Source organism: Phalacrocorax carbo, chromosome Z (genome assembly GCF_963921805.1).
Source record: "Phalacrocorax carbo chromosome Z, bPhaCar2.1, whole genome shotgun sequence".
Classification (NCBI taxonomy): domain Eukaryota; kingdom Metazoa; phylum Chordata; class Aves; order Suliformes; family Phalacrocoracidae; genus Phalacrocorax; species Phalacrocorax carbo.
Window position 1 is genome coordinate 75,394,080 of NC_087548.1, and position 15,185 is coordinate 75,409,264.

At 46.5% G+C, this 15,185-nt stretch overlaps 1 long non-coding RNA gene across 1 annotated transcript in view; it reads left to right on the top strand.

Moving 5' to 3' along the window:
• Nucleotides 1-3,718: 3,718 nt before the first annotated feature.
• Nucleotides 3,719-15,185, top strand: part of LOC135310449 (uncharacterized) — a 29,692-nt gene continuing 18,225 nt past the window's right edge. Inside the window, exon 1 of the long non-coding RNA XR_010370512.1 lies at nt 3,719-4,151. This is a non-coding gene — a long non-coding RNA (uncharacterized LOC135310449). The remainder of the gene's footprint in view (nt 4,152-15,185) is intronic.

Consider the following 15,185-nt stretch of genomic DNA (forward strand, 5'->3'; position numbering starts at 1 on the left):
TGACTGACAAATCATCTAACTCTGCCTGACCTGCCATCAGTGGGCACCTGCTTAGCTTTAGGTGCTTTGCTGAGTTGTAGCCTAGATTGGTTTAAGCAGGCCTCGGGTTGGTAACCTGTCACTGCTGCTTGACAAGCACTCAGCAAAGATGATTAAGTAAATGCACTGTTCTTAGACAGAATGTTCTCAGCTAAAAAAAACCCTCAGATAAACCCTAGAATTATTTTTTCTTCTATTGGTTGCAAACTTTGCATCTCCACACCTTATACACAAATCCTACTGATGCAGTTTGGTCTGTGCATATGTATGTTGTCTTCTTCTTGCTCTGTGCACAGATAGGTGTGGTGATGAATTAGATGCAGCCACTCCAGACAGTGAAACACTTAAAAGTCTAACTGGACTCAAAAAGTTCTGCAAAAAGTCTATACTTTTGCACAGTGAAGAAAGTATTGGGGTAAATCTATTGACATGGTAACAGTGAGGCCTTATGTTGAATTCTTATGCACTAAACTCTGTCGTGACTTCATCTGAAACCTTGTCTGTATTCATCCTGGTTGCTGGAAAAGGTCAGATGGGGACATCAAAGAGGTGTTTATGAATTAGAGAAGTAAAGCAAAAAGTGCCGATTCTTCTTTTTTAGAATATTGCCTTATGAAATTAACAGCAAGCAAATGCATGCTAAATATAGCAAACACTTTTTTGTCATTATGAGCATCCTACTACAAGACATGATGGAATGACGTAAGACTGTAGGACTTTGGTAGCCGTATCTCTCCTGGTAAAGACAAGAAGTTTCATTGTGATCCCCTGTACAAAGTGGAAGCTGATTCCAACCCACATACTGTGCTACACAAGCTCAGCTCTTAAAGGCTTATGATGGCACAGGTTGTTCTGGATTTCTGGATTGGATCTACATAAACACTCAGGCCAGCAAACAGCTTTGAATGTGTCCTGCAATAGGCTTCAATGGAATGACTCACGCTTTAAGGAGAGTCAAAACATGAGTTGTTTATTGCGAGCTTTTGGAAAGAGGAGAAACTATTAACAGGAGCTAAAAAAATCAGTATAAATCAGCTATGTGAGTCCATGTGGGGCATGCACATGCCGTCGTGGTGAATGTTCTTACACTCATTCTTCCGTGAAGATTTACAGGCTGCTAAATTATTGCAATCTATTCTTCCAACTCCAATACTAGCAATACAAGATGAAGGAGCTGACATGTGTCTTATGTGCCCAATAGAATTACCACTGACTGAAAACTAGAAGTTGTTGCTTTTAGCTGAAAAAAAAAAAAAAAAATCTTTCTTAAATAGTACCTATCCTTACCTTTATTTAATGCCTACTATAAACAGCTGCACATAGAGAGCAGCACGATGCCCACAGGATTTCACTAACAAATGTGGGTAGGTATTCTCCCAGCAAGTTGGGCAACCAGTTTCAATGCACTTTGGGTACCAGCTACACTCTGATTCAAAATATAGACGTGTACCAAACTCTAAGGAGTTAATATCTATGTAATTTACCAGGCGAGGTATGCCTTTTCTGGGAAATAAATGCATATTGAAAACTGCTGAATTGGACATCTCTAAAAATGCCAGGCCAAATGTATGGCACTAAATCAAGGTACATTGGTTGTTCTGAAGGCAACACATACTGTTGAGAGGTGACATTTGCTTGGTTTTTGTGGGGTGGGATCATATCGCCTGAGATACTGGACACAGTTTCTACATGTTTGCTATTTAGCAAGTGCTTCTGGTAAAAGATGATTCTTGTTTACATTTATTAGCTTGTTTTCTCTTTTGTTTGCTTGTTTTGTTTTCAAATGTTCCTCCTATTAATATGTCTTCTGGAACTGCCTGGCCTACTTTAGGCTAAAAATAGCCCTTGTTGCTACTGATGTAGCTCCACGCAAGTCACACAACACCCACACTAGGAAATAAAACCTCATGCCCTGCTAGGCTTCCCTGAAATGACAAGCAGGTCAGAAATCCATATTACCAAAAAGCAGGAGGAAAAACAAATCCTGCCTTCCTGCTCTGCTTCTACTAGGCTTGCTGATGATGCAAAGTGAGGAAACAGCAGAAAGGCGTGTTGGTGTTTTGGTTTCCCTCTGCCTGCTCCACATCTACAAAGGACAGTCGATGCCACTTCTTTTATGGAGAGATGTGAAAGGAAAGATGAAACTGCAGAGATGTGAAGCTGCAAAGAAGACATTTCATGTTAGCTTCCAAGCAGTCATTCTTCAAATTAACTTAACTTGATTGATCCTTTAGGTAAATATTGGTCTTTGGGTACACCAATGCTGCCCAAGCTGCAGTGTTGCTTAAATGAACAGGAATACCTCTCTCCCGCAACTGAGGTGTCTTCAGTGGGCTGTGCCTGTGCTCCTGATGTCTTACAAAGGAAAAGGGATCTAGACACACATTTTCCTCTGCATTGCAGCAGACAAAACTTAATACTTCTCAGCCTTAAGTTGATAACTTTGCACTACCTGCCTTCTTCTGTCCCTCAGTCCATGTGGTCCGTGACACACGCTGGTGAGACGCAAACCGTCTGGGCTTCCTGGTGACCTTGGGCAAGTCACCTCACTGCCGTGTGGCACTGTGCTCTCCAGCTGTGAAGTGGGGGGTAATGAAGTACCCAGAAACGCTTCCGCAGCTCCCTTAGCAACTGAGGATCGAAGCTCCATTGCTCCACAGATAAAAATTTGGGTTTCATGATTCACTCTAGCTCGTGGGTGCTATTTTTTCCCACTTTACAGTTAAGGCATGGTGGCAAAAGGACTTGTCACCCTTGCGGGAAGCCAGGGCTCTTTGCTCATTTGCAGTAGAGTAACTAACTGATGGGTCACCTTTTGTTTGCCCTCCCAGCGAGGGACCTGGCTTGCATGCGGAGAGTTGGGGCGGTACCGTTCTCACTCACAACAACGACACGTCTGTGACTTGGAGGCGAATCGGAGCCCGGCACAGAGTGAGCACAAGCTACTCTCGGTGTCCTCACGGAGCTCCCAAGGGGTAGCTTGTTGAGGAAAGGTTGTGTCGGCACCGAGAGCTCAGGGTGTCCCGGCAGCTCCTGCACGGCGAGGGCTGCTCGGGTGGGATGGGGCCACGCCGGGTTTTGCGGTGCGGGCCCCCAGCCCTGGGCAGCAGCCTCGGCCAGCAGCCCGGCCGGCCGCCTGCGCGGGCACGGCGAGGCACGGGGGAGGGAGGCTGCCAGCGAGGCCGGGGCCTGGGCCGGGCCTGGAGCCCGCCCGCTGCCACCGGCGTGCGCTGTGCCCCGGGCTGCGGGGTCCCCTAACCCCGAGCGCCCCTGGGCTGGGGGCACCGGCGCCCCTCGGCCTGCGCGCTTTTGCTCCCCGCCTTCGTTCTCCTGCCCCCGCCCTGGCTGGGGGCTGGGCAGCCCACCGCGGCGGTGCCGGCTGAAGCCGCCGGAGCTGCGCGCCCACGGCAGCGGGGGCCGGCGGGGCAGAGCGGGAGGGGGCTGCCGGAGCGCGTCCCGCCCCCGGACGGGTGGCAGCCTGGCGGGGGCCGAGTGCCAGGCAGCACGTCCCGGGGATGGGGAGGTCGCGCTGCCCCCCGCCCAGCGGCGTGCGGGAGCGGGGAAAGCCGCGGGGGCCGCCGCGGGGCCGGCGGCTCCGGCACGGGGTGGGGCTTGCGGGCGGCCGTGGGCTCGGCAGCGCCGGGCCGGGCGGAGGGGTCCGGGGCGCTCCCGGGGGGACCCCGCTGCCTCCATCTCTCCCCTTCATCCCTCCCTACCTCCCTCCCCCTCATCCCTCCCTTCCTCCCTCCCCTCCGCTCGCCCCTCCCCGGCCGGCGCCTGTCCCCTCCCTCCGCTCCGCAGCCGGGGCGGGGGGCTGCGAGCCGGGCCCGGCGCAGGGGGCGGCAGAGGCGGGGAGGCGGGCGGTGGGGCGGGAGCCGTGCCGGGTCTCCTCCGGGTGGCGTGCGGGAGAGCGGGGGCCGGGAGGGGGCGCGGAGGAAGCACCGGCAGCACCGGCAGCAGCGGCGCGGGAGAAGGGAGGGCGTCCCCGGCCGCCGCCGCTCCCCGCCGCGCCGAGGAGGGCGGGCGGACCACGATGCCCGGGTGGCGGGCGCTGCCCGCCCGCCCGCATGGAGACCGCCGCCCGTAGCGGGGCCGCCGCGCCGCACCGCGGGGTGAGCCGGGCCGGGCCGCGCCGGGCGGGTGCGGGGGGTCGGGCCGGGGGCTGCCCCTGCGGCGCCGCGGGGGGCCGGCGCCAGGCGGGGGCCGGGGCGGGCGCGCCGGGCGCCACGTGGCGAGCGGAGGGCGAGGGGCGGCTCGGCGGCGGCGCCGCGGCTCCCGTCGGGACGGCGCTTCCCCCCCCCCCCCCCCGGCGGAGGCGGCGGCGGCCCCGGCCCCGCCGCGGTGCTGCGGGCGCGCCCCTTCCCCGCGGGAGCCTCCCCCTGCGAGGGGGGTCGCTCCCGCCGCGGCGGGGCTGTGTAGCGGGCACCGGCGGGCCCGCGGGCCGGGGTCCCGGGGGAGCGAACCCCCGGCCCTCGCCCCAAGGCGCTGCCGGGGCGGCCCCGCACCGCCCGCGCGTCGGGAGCGAGACCGCGGGGGCTGTCTGTGCCCCGCGAGTGGGGACGGGGCGGTGATCCCCGCCAGCGCCACGGAGAGAGTCGGGGGTCGGTGAAGGCGGACACCATGTTTCTGTTACTCAATTCCCGACTGAGCTGTTCCCTCCCGGTCTCTGCCAGTGCTGCGGAGTTGGTAGTTGGGGACAAGGCTGCGTGCTGCAGCAGGGCGTGATGGATTCACTGCATGCAGGGAAAAGATGCTTTGGAGCAGAGATGCAAAAATGTCACTGTATGCAATGTCGCTGTCGGGTTTGGGCGTTTTGAGAGACACGGCCCGGAGTCTTTCTGCATCTCTAGAAAACCTAGGTGGTACCAAGAGGGAAAAAATGCAGCTGTCATTTAAAGCTTGCAGGTAGTGAGGTGAGATTTCCTAGCCGACATCTGAGGTTGTACAATAGTTCTCTTGATCTCTCTGGTTGAGTAGTAAAAAAAATAAATGGATAAGGGCAGCAATACTGGTCGTGCACGTGATGTGGTCTTTGTGGGGAAATGAGAACATCTGGGACAGAGCAGGGACTTAGGGTGACATCCTCCCTATTGCAAATGAGATGGGTATGGTGAGGAAGAGCAGAGGTCATGGCTCTGTGCTCATATTTCTACGTGTTTCTACTTGGGCACAAGGAATGAGTTTTTTTAAAACCTTTCAGTTCTGTACAATGGGCTCTTGTGCTTGACTTGGGAAAGCTTTCTGCAGAAGGGGTTACCCCTGAGGCAGAGGCTGCTGGGTGTGACTGCCCTCAACCTTTGAATTTCAAGGTCCAGTTTAGACTTAGGACATTGCTGTGGACCTCCCTTTTTTTTAAGTTATCTCACTACTCTCAGGTGTCATATTCTGGGGTCTATTTCTATAAATAAAGACTGGTAAGACCTTAGGAGAAGTCTTTTCTGCATTTGTCCATAGGTAAGTTTTAATGTACTGTACGGGAGGAGAACCTGCTTTGAAGGCAACACAGGAGGAAGAAGGACAAAATTTACATCAGCTGAGGATCAGTCAAGTACTGGGAGCTATGACAACAGCTCCCTACTACCTGCCCTTATTTATTTGTATTCCTTCCTCTCCTCCTCACCTCCCGTTGCTAGATCTCACGTGGCATATTTCAGTGTTGGTTTATGCTCACTCTGGGTGGAAAACCAGTGATGCTTAAAATCACGCTAAACCCATGTGTATCAGCAAGGATGATATTCAGTGCTATTTCTTCTTTGTGGGTGTGAACATGTTTCAGAATATGTAGACTTACTGGGCAAAACTGTGCTAGCTGTTGGTGCTTATTAACCTGTTTCAACATACACAATGAAAACAATGCTTTTTGTTTTTTTCTGATTGATGAGACGTCAGAGGAGAGAAAGAGCTGGTAGGGAACCGTATCGTTCATTCCTGAGCCATGCAGCCACATCGGGTTGGTTACAGAACGTATTGCTGGGTTTGTAATTGGAGACATATTTTGACGGAATTGAGAGAGTTCAGTAGCAGAAGAAGATTTTTGAATTTGCAGTTGCATCATAGCTGTCTTTATTTTTTTAATATTGTAACGTAATTTTCCTTGACAGCTTTGATCATCATTAAAAACTTTCCATTTTTGTTTTCTTTGCTCACTCTTCCCTGCCTCTTTGCTCAATGGTAGGAGTCTAGATTCACTTTGTTGTTTGGGGGGTTTTTTTTAAAATTGGAAAACACTTCCATAATTACTACTTCATTAGATAGTATGTCGGACTGAATAGCCTAACTTCCAGTGCTCTGATTTTGCTTCTTAGTAGTTTCAGCAGATAATATGACAGCATGGAGGAAGCGTTGTTTTTCCAGTTGTGTTCAGGAGGACCTATTGTGAATATCACTTTGACCGGGATTGTATTGTGGAATTGTCACTTATCATGGAACTAGGCTCTAAAGGTATGCAAACTTCTCTAATGGAAGACAGCTGAATACCAGCAATGCTTAAAAAAACCTTTTTTTTTTTTTAATCCACTAATGCTGGCCTGCTTGACTGGTTGAATTTATGGTGACAGACTAACACTTAAGTTGGTGACTCTTCAAGAGTAAGATCTATCTTCAAGACTGTTTTTCCCTGTCATTGTTTCCTGTAAATAAAGCCAGAACAAAGACAAAATCTGTAGCGCTGATGCCAGAGCCTTTGTGAGCTGCCCTCTTCTCTCTCTACTTGGTTTATACCAAGCAAATATGGATACATGGTCAATTCTCTGCTTTTTTCCACACAAGGGTGCTGAAATCAGCTGTAGCCACCTTGTTCTAAGAGACTGAAATCAGATTCAGGTTTTTTTTTTTGGCAGTGAGAGCACCCCTACTTGTGGCAGCTTAAGACTTGAAGCCTTTTCTTGGTTTTTAGTCCATTCTTTCCCGGGTAAGATTCTAATGTGAATTAAACTGGTTCCGTTTTGTTCTGTCAACTTGGTTGGCAGCCAGCAGGATAGTTCTTCAGAACATGCTGCATAGTGTATGTTGTGGCTCTGAATGGGGGTCTAAATTGTTTTGTGCTTTGAATTTCCCAACTCTGGAGGAAATCCACACTCTTCAGATAGCCTGGCTTGATGTTACATTGAGTTCTGCAGACTTAGCCCTGTACGCTTCACAGGCCGTGTTTTCTTCCTTTTTGGGATTTTCTTTCTCGCCTTTTTTTTTTTTTAATCGATCACAGGCAGAGAAGACTGGGTGCAAACATAGATCTGTACACCCAGTTTTCCTCTGAACACGCAGAGCTCTTGGGGTTTTTAATAGGCAAATATATTTATTGCTACCAGTGTGCAAAACTGGTGCTGCAGCTTGCTCACATACCCTCTCTTACCTATTTAGGCATTGTTTGCTGGATTTGCCTATTCAGGGTGAAACTTGCTTTTCAGTGGTGCTTTTCAGAAGTGCTTGCTTGGCAGCAGGTGAGATAGCCATTGTGAGTGGCATTGTTGTTCACGATGCATGTCCTGATTCTGAAAATCTCATGGTTTTGTTAAAATCATGCTGCCATCAATGTCTATTGGATGGCATAAACAAGGTTTGAAAAAGGCAGGCTACAGAATCACTAGCTACTCTGAGTAATCATTAGCTGAGTTGTTAGATATGGGGTCAACATTCACCCACTTCCTCCCTTTTTGGAAAACCTGCTCCATTGGTAGCCTGTACCCTATGCACTGTCAAAACAGTGCAGAACGGCCTGTGCTGGCAACAGTCGGGCCTGACAGTCAGTAGCTGCCGGAGACCCCAGTAACAGTGTGGGGGGAGCAGTTCCTTGCATTTGTAGGGGGTGAAGGGTGGCATCATTCCTATGGTACTCTTTGCTGTGCTCCCTTTTTTTTCTAAGAAGCAAGTGGATCACAGTGTCCATCCTTTTGAAATACAAGGAAACTTGCCTTACCCAAGTGGGTTTCTGTGTTCTGTTTGAATAGGTTCAAACTTTGCTAGTGCAGGGTGCAGGACATCCCGTGACAGTGTCTGGTGTGTCTTCTGCAGCTGCCATTCTTTCCGGTTATACTGAAAATCATGTGGGAGTGATTGAAGGCATAATTAGTTGGGAAGGGGTGGCCACATGCAGGGGAGTAGGGACAGAATGGGCTTATTTGTATAAGACAGTGTTTTGATGCGTTTTTCTGAAGGATTAATGCTGTGTTATTCTCATATCTTAACCAGAATGAGAATTAGCTTAAAGGCAGATCCACGTGCACAAATGTGCTAATCACTGATTTACCGTGTCCTCCAGGGATCTGAGGACCAGCATAAATGTAAAGGCATGCCATTTGTTGCCAACTAACAGAACTGTATCTGCCAGATAGAGGTTTAAAGTTACCCATGGGCTTGGACATCCTTTGCATTTGGAGTAGGGTTTCTGCTTTTCTTGTTTTAAAGGTCTCACTTTTATTCTTGATAATACAGGGTGGTTACCTTGCCACACATCCTCTACTCCTTTAAGCCATTTGTTTAATAGCCAATGCACCCCTCCTTTGATTTTAATTTTCTCTTTTTTGTACTCTAGCAAGTGGAGGGCCCATCCTTTGCTCAGAGGAGTTATTCTACGGAGGAGCAACATTTAGTGTCAGCGGCTCTTATTGATGACAAAGAGGGTTTGCAGAATTCATGGCAAATGTCTGTGAGACACTGACTCTATTACTGGCTCGGAGTCCATGATTGCATTCTCAGAAGGTGGAACTGATCTTAAAATTGAACTCTGCGCAGCTGCAAAACTGAACCTCATTCCTAAGCCTCTCTGAGGATGGATGTTGTATAATACTAAAGAATCATGTCTGAGTATCATGCCTGGTGTTCTTGGCATAGTCTTATCTGAGAGTGGACCTGAGTGCCTGCTTAGAGTTTGTCAGAGCTAATGGGTTTCTGGAGAAGCTGAGGGTTGGACCCTTTTAGAAGAACAGCCTTGTTCAGTAACTCAAATGGATGGGAGCATGAGATTTCAGCATGAATTTTCATAGATGTTTCTTGTTCTGCTTTTTACTGCTTTGCTGAGGCACCAGTGAATTCAGAATCCTGCTTCACCCTCCATCAGTTTAAATCAATCAAAAGGAGAGGAGGAGGAGAAAAAAATCCGACTTTGATGGAAACACACATACCGCGAAAGGCAGTTGTATCACATTTGTATTCTGCTGCATGCTTCTGTCACCCACGCCTGTAAAATACTCACTGACAACAAAATGAAGTACGTTTAATTTCCACATATACAATAATTTATTGTATTTGCTGAGTAATTACTGGTAGCTCTTTCACAGTAACTTATTTTTCTACTTATTCTAGCCTTTCTTCCATTCCTTGTGCATGGAGGAGAGTGTTTAATAACGCATGAACTGAAGAGAAACTCCGTTTGTATTAGTGTTCTTTAAAATTGTCTGAGATATTTAGCAAGAAACTTGAAAAATATAATTTCATAAAATGCAGCTGGGATTTTTGGAGCATCCCATGAGGACCATTTAAGGGAGAAAAGAAAGGTATTGAAAGAATGAAGAGCCATTCCAGAAGCGTGTTTTTCTTCCCTAAAGCACCTAAATGCACAATCCTTTGTGCTCAAAGCTTGTAATACCAATGAAACATGCTCAGTAACCTGTCAGAATAACACAGTTCTGATGGCAATGCCGTATTTGGATAAATGAAGCCAGAAGAACTGTTTACACAGTCTTGTGAAGGAATCTTGCCCTCTTGCAGAGCAAACCTACTATACAAACCCATGCCCTCTTATGCTAAAACTCTTTCTTACCTCAGTCCTGTTTGTAAAATGCCATGGCCATTCAGCAAACAGACCTGAGGACAAGCAAGGAAGGACAGCCTACAAGATGCAGGGCTGTGGGGTGATGGCCCCAGTAGAATGCAAAGTGCCCCAAAATGCCATTTGCTTCTAAGGACAGTGCCTGCAGGCTGCTCTGAGCACACCTGTGCTCCTGATGAAGATGTACCCTGGGGAGGTGTCTTACCAGTGACCGTGCTGGTAACACTGTTTACAGAAAAGGGAAAATACACGTGTGTGTTGAACAGGAGTGTTTGCACATCTTTTTGGTGTGACTTAGGGATGTCAGGAGGCTCAAAGTCTTTGCTAGGTTCCAGAACCATAGGCTGTAATCTACCAAGTTAAAAGTGGAACAGAATTTAAAGACCTGGCTGTAAAAAACTGTCAGTGGATCAATCTTTGCAACTGGGATATTTGGGGATTTGAGTTGCTGGTAGAAAGGGGTCCACCTTAGGAAGTATGTGATGAGAGTTGGTGTGTTTAAGAGTAGGACCAGGTCAGTCAGAAGACACCAGTCTCCAGCGTTATGCTTCTAACACTGGGCTGAGTCAAGGGAATTCCATGTCTCCCCAGTGCAAATGTAAGCCACAAACTTATAAAGGTTTCACATCCTTGCATCACTCAGAAAAATTAGTCTCTGTTATCTTGAGAATACAGTGAATGTTATTTGGAAAGACATGAGATGTTACACAATTTGTCAGTCATGAAAGCCATTAGGAGCAGGTAATGTCTTTTGGCAGATAAAATATCAGAAAAATAAAATACCATTTAAGAAACACCCAGCTTCCTCGGGCTTTCATTGAGACCCGACTACTTGCTGGCTGCACAGGGCTGTGTACTCCAAATGCAGCCACAGTATGCAGACAGAAAGTGGTGTCCTGGCTATGCGGTTGCAGGTTGGTTTTCTCTGCCAATGAGCATCAGACAGAGGTTAGCCCTTTGTAGCAGCCTGTGGTGTTGGGAAAACTAGAGGTAGGTCATGGGTCGTGCACTGCAACCACATCGCTACTGTGAGGCTGCCAAAAACACAAGAGAAAAATCATTGGTACATAATCACTTCAGGCACCGCTGCAGCAGTGAATGGAGAGAGCCATTGTTTATGTGGGGTTGTCACATATAGTACATCTGCTTCTGCTCTTTCGCATGCCCTGTGCTTGGAGCCAGTGACCCAGGTGTCTGATAAACAACCTGGAAATTTTCAGATATCTTCGGTTAGATGAGGACAGAGGCAAATGAAAGAAAATTGGAGGTTTGGTGGTACTCAGCTTGAGCTTTATACAAAAGCTGTGATGGCAGTGCAGAGATAGCATAAGGCCAGATTAATCTGTCCTGCCACCCATCCTAGAGGAGATGTAATTCACATAAGCAAAACAGCACCTGGCCCACCCACAGGCTGTCACTGAGCTCCGCTCGCTTGGGGGATATTGGAGCTGGACTGTGTATGACTTGCATCAGCTAACAGATTATGCAAGGCAGTTGCAGAATATAACTAATTCACAGGTGTTCAGCAAGCAAAGTGGTGTCTGTGCTACAAGGAATGATCTTTAAAGAGAAGCTGTTCAAGGAGTATATGCCAATCATTCACTTGTATGATTTGTATGAAAGTGGAGGAAATTTTGATTAGAACTGGCTGGTCTATGACTTTGTTTCCCTTATGCAGGCAGTTTCCATAGCAAAATAAAATTCTGGAACATACATATTTCTGCCAAAAATTACTCAGCTGTGAGGAGTTTTGGCCCAAAACATTGAGCAGAAATTATGCATAAAATTTTTTTTTGCTGTTGAGCTCTTTTTTGGAGGGTTTGTTTTATGTTTACTTAAAATCGCAAACATAAAAAGATCTACCATTTTGAATTGCATTAGGTTTTTTGTTTTCTTTATTTCCAGTTGAGAGTATGAGGATTTATCTGTTTTTCAGTGTTGTGTTAGTCTCTTGAGTTTGGCAGAGAAGATTCTACTTTTGACTTTGGTGTCTAGTGTAAGAGAAAGGACGTGGAGCTTGAAGTAGCAAAAAGAGATGAAGGATCCAGTGAAGATCCCCTATGTCTGCTAATTCTCTTTATATACATAACCGTGCTCATTAATTGGATTCTTACAGAGATTTTCCTGAGTTTATGGTTCTATGATGGAAATAAGCTGAAGTAGGAGAGCAAGGAACCATGAAGGAAATTGGTTTGGGTTGACCAAAGCTGTTTTTCTTGCTAACAGGAAGAAAACATGGCATCATTTCAGGTAAAATGAAACACTTTGTTTGCTCTGTAGCGCTGTTCTATCTCTTTATGGTTTACAGCTTCTTCTGTAACACACTTTTTTTCTAAAACCTGTAACAATCTTGTTGCCTAAGCATGACATCAGACCTCATTTCTGATAACCACAAGAGTCATGAATAAGCTATTTGCATGAAGAAATATTAATGCCAGGCTAAACAAAGAGTAGCAGAAAGAGTAACAGCAGCCCTAGCTGGAATGGCAAAAAATGAGTACAGTTCTTGTGCTCCTGCTGGCTTTGTCCTCTAAATAAGAATATATAGATCAAGGAAATGGTAAATAAACTTGCTGACATTTTCTCAATACTCATAGCTGTGCATTTCCTGGCACGATAGTCTGTATTTTCCAGTACATAATGATCTGCAATTAATTTGCAGTCACTTAACCAATCAAATGCTCATGTCTTTGGAATCAACACCACTAGGGTGCTCAAAGGTAAAACAAAGCTCTTATGAGATCAACTAATCCATTTTGAGAAGGAGCTCATCCTGTAATGTCTTTCAGCCCAGCAGCCCTATAAACATTCTTTCAGTGATGAAAAAAATTTTAATTATTGTCAGATAAGTGATCTTATTTGAAAATAATTAATATTGATAGTATTAATAGTTGACATAAACTGTATTCTGTCTCAGGTTAGACAAAGTCAACTTAGGAGTGGATGCTGGTACCATTCCTGGTGAGCTGGAGTTAAGACAAAGTTGGAATATGTTGTTCCTTCAGCACATGGGTTTGAAATTTGTATTACTCATGCATGTCTGGGATACTACCAATGCACAGATCATCATTACCCTAACTCACACTGTTGAACTGGGCTGTGGGAGATAGTTGCTTTGAAAATGGTTGTGTTGCTTGTCGCCACACTCCTGGCAGTAGCTGAAGATGTTAGTCCAAGATGTCAGTGCCCTGTTAGGACAGCACTGTCTCTTTGGTCTCCGGCTGATGCAGCATTGCAAAGAGAGACTGGCAGCGGAAGGGGAGAATGTGCCGCTTTCCCTAGGAGTATATGGCAGTGATGATGACACACACCCAGTGGCTGAAGTTTTCCGCTGCAGACTTCAGTTCAGCATTATCAGGCAGGAAATTTCTGACCAAATTTGCTTTTTTTTTAAAAGTATTTTAACAAGTTATTTTTTTATATGAGAAATAGCTACTGGCTACTAATTTAGGACAGACTGTTGGGTTTTTTTTTCTATTAAACTTCATTTGCTTACCAGAACTCACCTCGGCTAATGTACGACCCTGTCTTCCTCAGTCATTTCTTCTTGGGGAACTAACATCTTCATAGCACTTTCTTAAATTATTAATGTTGCCATGATTTTATAAGGGTAGGGCTTCATTTATCTTAAGAAGAATTCCTCCCCTGGCTTCATTTGTACAGCAGAGACAGTTTCTGCTGCTGTCAGAGACTTGGTCTGATGGATGTATCTCACAGTCCTTAAAGATGACTTAATCTGATCCCAAGTTATTCATGGGGATCTTGGCAGAATAACTCAGTGAAATGGCTTCACAGATCTGAAATACATGCACCAGAGAGCAGGCGTTTGGTTGCATTACTCCTTTTATGGGGCAGGAAAATATGCTTGTAAGTGCGAGTGACATGACTTCTAAAGAAGGAGGACTTCAAAAATGGTAATTGTTGAAAGAACAGAAAGACTTGTTGAGCAGAGGCTACTTTTCTTTATTTTTTTGATACCTATTTGTCTGGCTTCTAAATTCCTGGTGAGATAATGTTGATTCCTGATTCCAAGATGTTTGCCTTGGTATAGAGAGCTAGCAAAACAGCTGTTCAGCTTTAAATCCCATTACACAGGTCTCATACTAAATTTTACCGTGGAGTGCATGGCGAGCACACTTGCTATTTGTAACGCTGTGATGTGGAATGATTGTAAAAAATCTTACTGTATTGTGGAACAACAGAAAGCAATCATTTTAAAACTGCCATTCCTCTTCCTTGTTATTCAAGGTAGGGATAGATAGCCATAGCAAAATACTGAGCGTTACCGCTTTTGGAATTTCATTTAGCTTGGTGATCTTCAGCAGAAGCCAGTCAATGATGCACGTAATTAAAAAAACATAAAGGAAAAAGGGAAAAGTATTTACCTCTATTTTAAAGCATTCAACAGGGGAAATAGAAAGGCAGGAATAAAATCTACACTGTTTTGCGAGGAGAGGGAAATGAGTCAGGCAGTGTGTTAATCAGAACAGAGAGCACAGTGAGTGTTTCAGGTAAAGCTCATGTCAAACCACAGAAGAGAGAAGCACATTTTGATATTTTTGCATTCTGTGCCTCACTGAAGAGGTAGAGACAATACCTGCATGTGTTTCGATCAGCACTGAATGGCTCCATGGGCAGGCCGAAAGAGAGATGATAGGAGGTCAAGCTACTGGAGTCCTCCTAGACCTCAGCCCAGTGCTTTCTTTGTGTGGTGCTCTGTCCCTTGTCAGATCCTCCATCCTCTTGCAGTAGAAAAAGCCATTTTTTCTCCTCAGTCCATCCCCTTGTCTCTGAAGCCAGATGTGTGAGGTGTTCACCTCAGGACTCAAACCAGTCATGTTCACCTCCTTCATCCTCCTCGACAATATTTCATGTACTATGTGCTTTTAAGCCTTCAAACAATGCTGCTGGCAGATTTTGCTGATGAGTTGTGGAGCATAGGAGGTAATGGAAATAGTTCAGGTGAGTGACAGATGGGAATTAGAAACTAATCTTCAGAATTTCTTTCTCCTTCTACAATACTGTAGCAGAAGCAGTTAAAGCCCTGTTTTATCAGTTTGCTGTAAACAGTAGCTGAGCAGTCGAGCAGTGACAGCTTGCAAACAAATGCTGAGGTGCTGGGAGAGTGTAGCTGTTATCCTGAAAGTCATGCAAAGCTCCACATTTAATGTATGCATAGTGTATCAGTGAATGATGAATATGAGGTACCACAGATATAGCTGGACTTCCAGTGTGAGGGCAAGTGGTATGATATAAAGTGGACGTAGAGAAGGAAGGGAATTAAATGGTGTAAAGGTAGTGGTTCTGTGAGCGGAACCGTGAGCATCAGTTGTTGTTGACAAGGGTTACGGGAATGAGACTTGGTCTCGGTTGCTGTCCC